General features: G+C 49.4%; 1 long non-coding RNA gene across 1 annotated transcript; it reads left to right on the forward strand.

The window, feature by feature from the left end:
* LOC125944908 (uncharacterized) lies at positions 1-12,812 on the forward strand. The gene is made up of 3 exons (XR_007466596.1): positions 1-106; positions 7,247-7,471; positions 12,733-12,812. It is a non-coding gene; the product is annotated as an uncharacterized LOC125944908 (long non-coding RNA).
* The last annotated feature ends 863 nt before the right edge of the window (positions 12,813-13,675 follow it).

Raw genomic sequence — 13,675 nt, forward strand, 5'->3', positions numbered from 1 at the left:
TGAAGGTTTGTCCAAGAGGGAGAAGAGGAAGAGAAAGCGGGAAGCTTCCAGGAAAGAACTTGGACAAATACTTAAAGCCTTCAAGCAATCGGAGAACTCAGAACTGGTAAGCAATATTTGAGCCCAGCAGCCTATTATTACCGTCAACACTTAAACCTGATGACAATGCTGAAACAATATTTTGGTTAACGCTTAAAGTAATAGTTTACTAGTTTACCTTACTGCTTGCTTCATTATCCTGTCTGTGATGTGATAAGGGTGCAGTGAATATTGACACGTATACATGTTTATCTTTCACCGGTGGCCGCTTTCCACCGGCTAAGAAATGTTAAACGTTATCGCTCGGCGCAGGACGCGCCTGTATCGGAAGTTTCTAGAACGTTATCGATGCTTCTTTCCGTTGCCTGTTTTCACCGACGCTTATGTTATCTGATTGTATGACCGACGCGAATGGTCTAGAACTTTCTGGAAGAACCGCGGGCATCAGGTATTAATCTGGAACCTTCGATGACTCAGGTATAAAAGCCAACGCGTTTCGCCGCTGATCAGATTTCCGACGATCGCCGACTGTGTTCGCCGCTATCGTTGTGCTTTGAGTGTAGCTTGCTTTTGTGGGCGCAGTTCAGGACTGTTTTCTTTACCGTCACAACAACGTGACATCTAGTGGAGGTGCTTTTGTGTCCATGCAGCGGACGCCCCCGAAAAGCCGTGATCCAAGCCCGAACCCCGAAGAGAGTACCAACGTCGTCCCGGAGCATCGAGCTAGCCTCAGGCTACAAAACCAACCCCGGGAGTACGGATTCTTCCCGAGAAGACCACGAAGTGCACGGCCACGACGACCGCATCAACCATGACAGCCTCAGTGCCGCTTACACCGATCGTGTTACAGCACCCCCGGGAGCCACCGACGTTCCGAGGATCAACATTTGAGGATCCGGAAAGCTGGCTGGAGACATACGAGCGGACCGCGACGTTCAACAAATGGAGCGACGATGACAAGCTACGTCATGTCTATTTTTCGTTGGATGACACTGCTCGGACCTGGTTTGAGAACAGAGGCCAGCCTGGTGACGTGGGACCTTTTTCGTGAGAACTTCGTGAGGACCTTCACGAGTGTCGTACGAAAGGAGAGGGCAGAGATTATCTTAGAAACCAGAGTGCAATTACCGAACGAAAACTACGCGATCTTCACGGAGGAGATGACTCGCCTCTTCCGCCACGCCGACCGCGACACGTCTGAGGAAAAGAAAATTCGGTTCTTGATGCGGGGCGTCAATGAGCAACTATTCGCCGGACTGATGCGCAACCCGCCCAAGACTGTCACACAATTTGTTTCGGAGGCCACAACGATAGAGAAGACGCTTGAAATGCGCGCCAGGCAGTACAACCACCGTGCCCTGACCAACCACGCCGATGCTCAAGCCCTAGGTGCCGACGATCTGCGCGAGACAATCAGAGCGGTCGTTCGCGAGGAGCTGCAGAAGCTCTTTCCCAGGTCGCAGCCTCAAGTGGCATCTATCGCCGACATTGTCAAAGAAGAAGTTCAACGCTCACTTGGAGATCCCGTTGTGCAGCCGCAATTGCCGCAACCCCAGCCGGAAGCGGTGACCTACGCCGCCGTCGAGCGTCGTCAAGGCCCGCCTCCGCGCTCGCGCCAGGGCCCCGTAACGCCGCAGGTCCGTCGTCCACCGCCGCCGCCAGCACGCCCGCCCGTCGCCCAGCGTAGCTACCCGAAAAAGACGGACATTTGGCGCCCCCCGACCACCGCCCGCTCTGCTATCGCTGCCGGGAACCCGGCCATGTCTTCCGCCGATGCCCATACCGCGAAATGGGCTTACGAGGGTTCGCCGTTAACGCGCCACGTCCACAGCTTGGCGAGCGGCCACGTGATATCGCCGATTACATCGCCGGAACGCAGTGGAAACCCCGACGTCCTTCGCGTTCGCCATCGCCGGGACGCTACCTGTCGCCGCAGCGCCGACCATACACTGGCCCAGCCCGGGGCCGGTCCGTGAGCCCCTATCCGGGAAAGTAAAAGCAACAACCGATGGAGGTGCAGTTGCTGTACGACGCAATGCCGAAGATCCTCCGCCGCCCACGAAGAAGATTCGCGAATCATCACGACGAATTATCAGCACGCCACCTGGCAAGAGCCTTGACGACAACACTTCGCCGCCGAAAGAAGACCTGCCGACGCGACGTAACAGCAGCGGAGCAAGCCGACGCAGCCGTGATCCGACGCCACGACTTAACCGCAACGCCAGACGACGGTCTACCGACTTAGACGTGCTAATCGATGGTCATAACGTCACCGCTCTCGTCGACACTGGAGCCGACGATTCCGTCTTCAGTGGCCCGTTCGCCGCCAAGTTGAAGAAGGTGAAAACAGCCTGGCAAGGACCCGATATCCGGACAGCGGGAGGCCACCTAATAACGCCGACTGGAATCTGCACAGCGAGAGTCAAGGTAAACAACCGCACTTACCCGGCGAGCTTCGTAATCCTGCAGCACTGCTCCAGGGATGTCATCCTAGGCATGGACTTTCTAAATCAACACGGTGCAGTCATCGACTTAAGGTCCAAGTCAACAACGCTTTAAACGCACAACGCGATACCACCGAATAGAAGCATAAGTTACCATGCCTTGAATGTGCTTGAAGAACAAGTCACCGTTCCGCCTCGCTCAGTGTAATGATTTCCGTCGGCACCGAAGTGCCTGCAGACATGGAGGGCATCATCGAGGGCGATCATCACTTACTGCTCAAACGTGAAATTTGCGTCGCTAGAGGCATAGCTGAGCTGCGTGCAGGGAAAGCAAGGGTGATGCTCACGAACTTCAGCCCCGAATACAAGCACATTAACAAAGGCACCACGGTCGCCTACATCGACGAAATAGTACAAGCCAGCAGTGCTTTCGCCTTCACGGATTCCAGTGCACCTGCAACGACGACTATAATACCTGAACCAACTTTCGACGTCAATCAGAACCTTCCCAGGCATAAGAAAAAACAACTAAAAGCTGTGCTCCTGCAATACAAGGACTGCTTCTCGTCGTCGTCAAAAGTTCGACAAACCCCTGTCGCCAAGCACCGCATCATAACCGACGAAAATGTCTGCCCACTCCGTCAGAGCCCGTACCGAGTTTCGGCACGCGAACGCGAGGCCATAAGGCAACAAGTCGACGAAATGCTATGCGACGACATCATCCAGCCGTCCAAGAGTCCGTGGGCGTCTCCCGTGGTGTTAGTGAAGAAGAAGGATGGAACCCTACGTTTCTGCGTCGATTATCGTCGCCTCAACAAGATCACGAAGAAGGACGTACACCACCTCCCACGAATTGACGACGCCTTGGATCGACTCTACAACGCAAAGTATTTTTCGTCGATGGACCTAAAAACCGGCTACTGGCAAATCGAAGTCGACGAGAAGGACCGAGAGAAGACTGCCTTTATAACACCAGACGGACTGTTCGAGTTCAAGGTCATGCCGTTTGGTCTTTTCTCGGCACCTGCGACTTTCCAACGCGTCATGGATACAGTACTGGCAGGCTTGAAGTGGCAGACTTGCCTCGGTCTATTTGGACGACGTCGTTGTGTTTGCCTCAAGCTTCGAAGAACACCTGCGGCGCCTTGAAACAGTTCTTCAAGCAATCAAAACATCCGGACTCACGTTAAAGCCAGAAAAGTGCCGCTTCGCATATGAGGAGCTCTTGTTTTTGGGCCTGGTCATCAACAAGTCTGGAATGCGCCCTGACCCTCAGAAAACTGCGGCCATCTCCAACTTTTCTCCGCCCGCTGACAAGAAGGCAGTGCGCAGATTTCTTGGACTGTGCGCCTATTACAGGCGCTTCGTCAAGAATTTTTCACGGATCGCTGAGCCACTGACGTATCGCACGAAGGCCGACGTCGAGTTCAAGTGGGAGACGCCGCAAGTCGAAGCATTTGAAGAACTGAAGCGACGCCTGCAATCGCCGCCACTATACTTGCGCATTTCGACGAAAACGCCGATACCGAAGTCCACACAGACGCAAGCAGCGTAGGACTCGGCGCCGTGCTTGTGCAGAGGACTGACGGACTAGAAAGGGTTGTAAGTTACGGTAGCCGGTCGCTATCGAAGGCGGAAGCAAATTATTCCACAACAGAAAAGGAGTGCCTCGCCATCATCTGGGCTACATCAAAGTTTCGCCCCTACCTCTATGGCAGGCCCTTTAACATTGTGAGTGACCACCACGCCTTGTGTTGGCTAGCTAACTTGAAGGATCCTTCAGGTCGCCTCGCACGATGGAGTGTGAGACTTCAAGCATTCGACATCACCGTCGTATACAAGTCCGGGCGAAAGCACTCTGACGCCGACTGCTTGTCTCGCGCCCCCGTCGAACCGCCGCCACAGGACGACCAGAATGACGACACTTTGTCGGGACCCATCAGTCCTTGTCTACTTGTCTCGCGCCCCCGTCGAACCGCCGCCACAGGACGACCAGGATGACGATACTTTCTTGGGACCCATCATTGCCGACGAATTCGCCGAACAACAGCGAGCCGACCCGGAACTAAGGAGCCTTGTAGACTAAATGAAAGGCAAGACCGTCATTGTGCCGTAGGTGTTCAGGCGAGGATTGGCGTCGTTTTTCTTGCAAAACGACATTCTCCTCAAGAAGAACTTCTCGCCTCTCCGAGCCAACTACCTCCTCGTGGTACCCTCAGCACTGCGTCCAGAGTTTCTGCAAGCTCTCCATGACGACCTAACGGCTGGACACCTCGGTTTTTCCCGCACGCTCGCGAGGATACAAGAAAAATACTACTGGCCTCGCCTCTCTGCCGACCTCGCCCATTACGTAAGGACATGCCGAGACTGTCAGCGACGCAAAACACCGCCGACCAGGTGAGCCGGACTTCTACAGCCGATCGAGCAACCTCGCCGACCGTTCCAGCAGATCGGGATGGACTTACTGGGGCCTTTTCCGACGTCGACATCCGGGAATAAATGGATCGTCGTAGCTACGCACTACCTCACCCGCTACGCCGAAACAAAAGCCTTGCCCAAAGGCAGTGCTGCCGAGGTAGCCCGATTCTTCGTTGAGAACATCCTCCTGCGTCACGGTGCCCCAGAAGTCCTCATCACCGACAGAGGTACGGCCTTCACGGCTGAACTAACTCAAGCCATCCTGCGCTACAGCCAGACTAGCCATCGCCGGACCACCGCCTACCACCCGCAGACGAATGGCCTCACGGAGCGCATAAGTAAGACCATCGCCAACATGCTGGCAATGTACGTCGACGTCGAACACAAGACGTGGGATGCCATCCTTCCGTACGTGACCTTCGCATACAATACGGCTATGCTAGAAACGACGCACATGGCGCCGTTCAACCTTGTCTACGGAAGGAAACGGGCAACAACGCTTGACGGCTACCGTATGTCTCCAAAGAAAATCTCGACGTTGCCACCTATTTGCAGCGTGCCGAAGAAAGTCGACAGCTCGCCCGCCTGCGCATCAAGAACGAGCAGAGAACCGACAGCCGACTCTACAATCTTCGACGACGCTACGTCGAGTACCAGCCCGGAGACCGTGTTTGGGTCTGGACTCCGATACGCAGACGAGGACTTAGCGAGAAACTCTTGCGTCGCTATTTCGGACCATATAAGATCATCCGACGTATTGGCGCACTGGACTATGAGGTCGTGCCAGACGGTATTTCGCAATCACAGCGGCGCCGCGCACGACCTGAAGTCATCCACGTGGTGCGTCTTAAGCCTTTCTACGCCCGCTGATGAACTTAGGCGCTTTGTTGCTTTGTTATTTTTGTCCCTTTCTGTACGCGTGGTTTTGTTTTCGCGTTCGTGTTTGTAGCATCGGGACGATGCTTTTTAAGGGGAGGGTATTGACACGTATACATGTTTATCTTTCACCGGTGGCCGCTTTCCACCGGCTAACAAATGTTAAACGTTATCGCTCGGCGCAGGACGCGCCTGTATCGGAAGTTTCTAGAACGTTATCGATGCTTCTTTCCGTTGCTTGTTTTCACCGACGCTTATGTTATTGTATGATCGACGCGAATTGTCTAGAAATTTCTAGAAGACCCGCGGGCATCAGGGATTAATCTGGAACCTTCGATGACTCAGGTATAAAAGCCGACGCGTTTCGCCGCTGATCAGATTTTCGACGATCGCCGACTGTGTTCGCCGCTATCGTTGTGCTTTGAGTGTAGCTTGCTTTTGTGGGCACATTTTAGGACTGTTTTCTTTACCGTCACAACTACGTGACAATATGCATCATACTTTGTTGTTCGGAACATTTTTTTCTTAGCATTTTGATTTAATTTACAGGCCTGTGTAATTTGGCCTTCTGGCAGCACAACATAGAGGATATCACATAGAGGATTTTGTAAGTATTGTTAACTTGGCACTAATACCATGCATGGGACTTGCACAATAAAAAAAGAGTAGTCTGCAGTATTCTATGTGACTCCTTCAAGTGTTCATCAGTAAACCATGTAAGGGCTTGTTAAAACTAGAAATATTCAATAAATGCCACTTGCATTAGCATGTGTAAATAAAAAATTTGTGATGCGCAGATATAAAGAGAAAAGCTTTCTGGAAAAAAAATATATGTACCTCACACAAAGCACAAATGGTGCCTAAGTACGTCGTAGCAGAAACTGTTGCCTTGATTCCCTCGGCTAGTACAAAATTCTCCTTGGTGCTTTATGGCTGGTCATACATATGAAAGTTGTGCTAGCATAATCACGACAACCTGCCAATTCAAGATACCATTTTTACACTCATTTTACCTGACTGCTAATAAGAAATCACTGGCCTGTACTGGGATTCTTATTTTGTGGCTTCCTTTGTGACCACAGAAGGGACGCACTGCATTGAAAAGCGATGCCAAAACATGTGGATGGGTGACACTTTTGGCAGCCATATAGCTGGCTCACGTTGACCTGTCTCCTTTAATACTAGTGCAGGAGTTTCTTGGTTTGCCAGAAGTGCACTGTCATTTTATGTGGATTGACTGATATACATTTATGATATTTCGCTGCGGCACATATTTCCTTTAACTGTGTTTAACACTGATAATCAGATTTAACTTGGAAACGTCTTGTTCTATCTGATTTCTGGTAGTAAATTATTGGCTTCCATGTGCATGCAACTGGCAGTGACTTGCTTTTAAAAAGTATTGCTCATAGTTCGCTCTTCAAAAGTCGTCATTACCCCAAGGTTCATGGTGTCATGCCTTATTGCAGTTTGAAGACCTTGATGACGAAAGTAAAGACTCATCTACTGTTCAGGATCCTCACAAAGAAAGAACAGCAGCTAAAGAAACTGAGTGGAAGGTCGTCCCAGAAAAAATAGAGGAGCTTGAAAAAAAGTGCAAAAAAAGGAAGATGAAAAAGAAGAACTCGCTCGGCTCCTGGACGAAGAAAGAGAGAGGACAAGAAGACTGACAGATGCCCTCCTCAACAAGATTGGTAAGTTTCAAGCTCGTGTTTGTGACGAGTGTTGACGTTCGGCTTTGTTTGTAATACATACTTAGGGTTGTTTATTAAATGGCAATGAGAACAAGCGAGTGGACACACACTAGCACTTCAACAATAGCTTTATTGGAAACAGGTGCACATATTTATAGGCATGCAAAACGCGCTCATGTGTAAGCGAAAATGCAGTGCATACACTAAATCACGTTCCGAAAAGACAGTTATTTCTTGCCGGGCGGGCGGGGGGGGGGGGGGTAGAGCACTGCACGGGCCGATTTTTTCGTTGGGCTGCCCGCCCGAGCCCGATCAAAAGTTTTATGGCGAGACCCGGGCCCGGCCCGGGACCGGAAATAATTTACGTTACCCGCCCGGCCCGGCCCGCCACCCCTTTACCTTAGGCTCGAGCCCGGCTCGAAACCAGCCCGAACCCGGCCCGAGACCGAAAAATATATGCTTTTCAGAGTTGAGACGCCCGAGAAGAACTCGCTGCACGTTACATGCACACCACCAGAAAGCCCGAGCCCGGCCCGGGCCCGCGTCAAAAAACCTGAGCCCGGCCCAGGCCCGGGTCAAAAAGCACACGCCGTGCCCGAGCCTGGCCCGAGCCCGAGAAAAAACTGCTCTACCCGGCCCGGCCCGGCCCGTGGGCCGGGCCGGGCCAGGGCTTTCGGGTAAGCCCGAGCCCGTGCAGTGCTCTAGGGGGGAGTCAAGCGAATGCATGCTCATGCACTTATCCTTTAAGCTTGCTATTCAGGCTCTGCTTCAGTGATCAGCGTGGTGAGTTCATTTGTCTCGCCACAACAAAGCTTTTGTTAAACAAAACGACTACTCACAACCACACATGCTGCAACAAGCCATCACGTCCTTTCTTACGTTGTTGCCGTGTCTTCTAAATCTGTCATTTAGACACCGTTTTAGATGGCCTATGTGGAACTTTCTGTATGAAAGCAAGATCTGATAAACAACGCGATCTCTGCACTTTACAAAGTGCGTTCGCTGACACCTGCTGCAGCCAGCCAATAAAGCCTTTGTTGAAGTTAGCTCTTGTCTGTACATTTGCTTGTCCTCGTCACTGCGCTTATACAATCCTCACTAGTATTCGTGTTGCAGGAATTTTAAGTGAACTCCTCAAATTAATTGTTTTATAACACAGAAACCGTCCTATTTCTTTGACGTCATGTCTAGGCAAAGCAATGGAACATGTCATCCTCACTCGGGTCACGAAATACGTTGAGCAGAACGACATCCTCCGGTACAACCTCATTGGCTTTCGACCCGGGTTGTCAACTCAGGATGCTATGCTCTTAATCAAACACCAACTCGTACAGTCCAGCCCAACGCACACGAAAGCTCTTCAAGGTATGGATGTGGAAAAAGCTTTTGATCGTTTAAAACATAGGGCAATACTTGACGTTCTCTCGGAGGTGGGGTTAGGTAAGAGGCTTTTTAACATGATTAAGGACTTTCTTAGAGACAGAACAGCCAACCTCATCATGGGAGAACTTAAGTCAGAAGCTAAGAATTTGGGAAACAGGGGCACTCCACAAGGAGCTGTGCTCTCGCCCATGCTATTCAATTTAGCAATGTCTAAGGTTGCAAGAAATTTAGAGAAAATCGAGGGTATACATTATGTCGTATATGCCGATGACATAACCATTTGGAGTGCCAAGGGTAATGTAGGAGAGACAGAGAACAGACTACAAGAAAGTGTATATGTTGTGGAGAACACACTGAAAGACATGGGGCTGAAATGCTCGGCAGCCAAGTCGGAACTCTTGGTCATTAAACATCGCAGAAAAGGTCGTAAACCAAGAGGCTACATTCCGGAAGAGGAGCCAAGAGTGTGCCTATACACTCATGAAGGAACCGCAATCAGGCTAGTTGGAAACTCAAGGTTCTTGGTTATCACATAGAGGAAAACAATGCCAATTATAGTATAATACAGCATATCTCGAACAAAAGAGATGAAGTCATTAGGTTACTAAGGAGAATTACCAACAGACACAGAGGCTTGGGGGAAGACAGTGCTTTGAGGCTAATACATTCTTTTGCTTTGTGTCACTTCACATACGTGGGCGGATTATTCAAATGGAAACAGGCAGAACTTAACAAACGCAATGTGATGATCAGGAAACTTGTTAAAATAGCCCTAGGGATAACGAGTACTGCTGCAGCTGACAACGTCATGAGTCTAGGAGTCCACAACACAATGGAAGAAATCGCTGAGGCGCAACAGCTAGCGCAACACGAAAGATTGAAAGAAAAAAAAAAACACGAGCAGGCAGAAAGACATTACAGATAATAGGTGTAGAACCTAATAGATCAAGGAGCCCAATAGAGGCTGAAGTGGAATTAAATACTGATGTTAGGGATAGGATCAGAACCAACCCTCTCCCCAGAAACTTGCATCCAGTATATAATATCAAAGGGAGAAAGGCAAGAGCTAAAGCAATCTTGCAGGAGATAGAACAGCAGAGCCAACTGGCAGCTATAGTTGATGCTCCCTGGGTGAAAGGTAAAGAAGCCTATACGGTCATTGTATCAAATTCGCAAGGAAAGGTGCAAGACGCTATCACTATTTTTACCAAGGAACCCATGGTGGCGGAACAAGTGGCAATTGCTCTAGCCATCAGGAGTAATAAGTGGGCCTTCATTTACAGTGATTCAAAAGCCGATATAAAAAGTTTTGATAAAGGCTACGTAGCTGGAGCTAAACTATTTGAAAACATTAGTATTATGAGAACAGAAATCCGATGGTTTCCTGCACATATGGGGAAAGTGGACGAGACTCGGGTAAACCTCAACGAGGTTGCGCATGACTTGTCACGAGGACTTGCTAACCGTGACAGTCATAACCGAGCCGTTCACCATCAGGCCGGGGAATATAGAGATCATTTAATAACTTATAATGAGATAACCAAACACTACTATCTAGGACGCAGGTAATTCCCATTGCCACACTCAAAGCTAAACAGGGCTCAGGCAGTCTCACTGCGCTTATTGCAAACGGGTACATACCCCACGCCGTACCACATTAACAAAATATATCCAGAGAGGGAGATTAGGATGGAATGTAATGATTGTCATGGCATCATTGAAATCAAACATATGCTCGCGGGGTGCCCCGCAACTCTTCCCAGCCTCCTGGAAGAATGGACTCGATGGCAAAAAAAGAATACAAAGCCCATTGCTTCAGACCAACTAAGGGCTGTCCAGAGGGCCCATGATGCCGCTGAAGGGCTTGGCCTGACAGTGCCAACGTGGGAGCGGCCCGCCTCGGCTTAAGTCGAGCCTCCGGACCTCTCTAAATAAAGTTTACACACACACACACAGAAACCGAGAATGCCTTACAAGTGCCACATAACGCCGATAACATGTGTCACTATTCAATGAAAGCAGTAAATTCTGGTGATAAAAAGAAAAGAGTGAACAGACACAAACTATAAACAAGAACAGTACGTGCAGCTACATGGGTATGTACTGTAGAGTGTCATTTGATCAATAAATGTGTGCATATCTACGGGTCAGCTATAATACAGAAGCTTCAATTTCTTGGCTTAAAACAGCACTGACACAATTTAAAAAAATGTATTCGTAGATAGCTGCCAACTTCATAACAATGTCTCAATTTCCCAAACATGTAACAAATCATGAATGGTATCATCTTTTAATGCAATTGATTTAGATTGGTACCATATGGAGCACAGATTATTGGCACAGCATTTGTATGCAAGGGCTTCTCTACACAGAGGAAGGAAATAAAGTAGGAGGAAGTGTTGGATCACACAGCTGGCCTTCATAAGCCAATTCTTGAATCTACCCCTTCACTTACTCTTAGTTGGGCCAATGCATGACCCTGCGCTAGGCGGACTTGGCATTGTGTGCTTCGTTCCTGGTAGGTTCTAACCTAAGCGTACGTGTTTGGGGGCTTTGGTAACTTCTCTGTGCCCATTTTTCCCGACATGCTTATGCAACTTGGGTCGTTTATGTTAGCGTGTACATTTAAAGCGATTGTGCGAAAGTGCGGTTTCTGTCACATACTTTGTATTTTTAGAAGAGTGCAGCTAGCGCGGTGGTGAAAGACAGTAAGACCTACTGTGACATGATCGCGTGTTAGGCCAACTTTTTTGGTTGCAATTTTGTCCTATGATGCTCTCTTCCAATTCTTTCAGTTCTCCATACTCCTCTACATGTGAAAATTGTGGTGGTAGTGGTCATGTGTTATCACTGATGTCCACCGGTAAAAGCACATTGTGATCGTCTTTTGAAAGCTTCAGACGATGAGCAAATAAGTACCGAAGGGGAGGAGGGCAAAGGGCACTGCACATTTTGAGAGAAGAGACAGTAGAGGGCCAAGATTTTATTGTTACAGGTTGAATGTGGACATATGGAAAGAATGGCGCATGTGGTGCGCTTCCAGCTTTCGGCAGTGCGGTTATTGTGTGGCTTGTGAACACTGGATCAGGCTGACGTGTATATCAGCAGTTTGTGATACCATGTGACCATTATCTCTGATAAATACGCGTGTAACATGTGACCATTACCTCTAATGTTTTTGACATGTAGAGGAAACCTTGCAAACAAACCTTAAGCCAACTAATCATAGCACATTGGAAGAAAATATAATTAGCATTTTTTTGTGCATTCAAGGAATTCTGGTGCCGTACTGTGTTTCCGGACTCAGCAGCTATCTAATAAAGCACGGAAAGCAGGATGAAAAACTATTGTATCGGCATTCTTTTAAGCTGTGCTAGGCCCATACTATACACCTGATTTTCCAAACTGAGTTCATGACAGGTCGTGCGCACCTGGCGTGCTGCCAAGTTGACTGGCCAGTTTCTGGCCAATTATTACCTAATTTCTTGCAATGTTTCGGCATATGTCAGTGTACCAGCTAAAACAACATTGGAGGTTGTGTAATGCTTATCAAAAATATTTTATGTACACTGAATGCATTGCTACAGCTGGCTGAGCAACAGTATGGCGGGGCTCATGATCTGTGTTAGGAGCATACAGCTTTGGAAGGTGGGAGCTTCTATTCTCCAATGTTTTAAGCACCATGAGTGGCACAGGAGCCACACTATACATCTTAGCCGCAGCTACGTTCACAGGCACGAGGAATTATAACAACTTTGTTGCACCATGTTGCATGTCATATGCAATCATTGGCGAAAGATTGTCTGGCTTTTCCTTATTCTTTAATGCTATTTTCTTAGGTGGTGTCTTATAACAGGAATACTTTGCTTTTCATGCAGTAATTGCTCCCACTGCTCAGACGGCTACAGTGCAAGTACTGTCCATCAGGGAAATGCTGGTGCCAGCTATATCTCCAGGTTCAGCTCTCTCTCACTTGGGTTTCCTATTCCAGAAGTGGTGTTCTTATAGTTCCCCTCACCAGATTTAGGCATTTCAAACAGTCCAGCGTGACATGTAGATCACTCCGTAATGTCTGCAAAATATCATAAAGCCGCATGGTTTAACAGAAGAAATGTCAAAACAACGCCTTCATGGCCTTCCTTTCAATCAGAGAGTCAAGGTCACATGCACAAATGCCTCTATGTTAGGTGCACTGCCTGCAACATCACCAATTACGGCTTATGACCTCGGTGAATTGTCCAGTGGAGAATGTGCAATACTGACACTGGGAGTGTGCCGCACAGCAGTAAGAGAAACAGGGGTGTAGTGCAGTGACCTTATCAGTGTTGTGTATGTGCATGGACTGTTTGACAACTCTAGAGATATGTGAATGAAGAATGAAGAAACAGAAGAAGGCGAGCCAGGGGCAGCTTGCGCGCTTTGCAGCGGTCAAAAAACGAAACAAGAGAAAAAAGGAAGAAGAGAGGCGGGTGCCGAACGGGCAGAGCGGGCTCGTGACTTGGAAGACGCAGGACCAGTGCGCTGTTCCGGGAGCTCCTGCCGCGGTACCTGAGGCGGCCCTGAGGACAACGCGCCTGCCTGTCGGTGCAGACGCGCAGTGGCGCCTGGTGTGACGCCGTTTGGAGCAGGCCTGGCTGTTGCCTGCTCATAGCCTGTTGGAGCAGCTTCAGGCTGTGTCCGGCGCGAGACCTAACCGAGGCCTTTGCTCAAGGCCTAACCGAGGCCTTTGCGTTGAGACCGCCTCTTACTCGAGGTGGCCCGTGGAGTTGTGGCGGTGGAAGCCACCCGCCTAACACCCGTTGGAGTGCTCTGGCCGCGGTA

The sequence above is a fragment of the Dermacentor silvarum genome, chromosome 4, assembly GCF_013339745.2.
Source record: "Dermacentor silvarum isolate Dsil-2018 chromosome 4, BIME_Dsil_1.4, whole genome shotgun sequence".
Lineage (NCBI taxonomy): Eukaryota > Metazoa > Arthropoda > Arachnida > Ixodida > Ixodidae > Dermacentor > Dermacentor silvarum.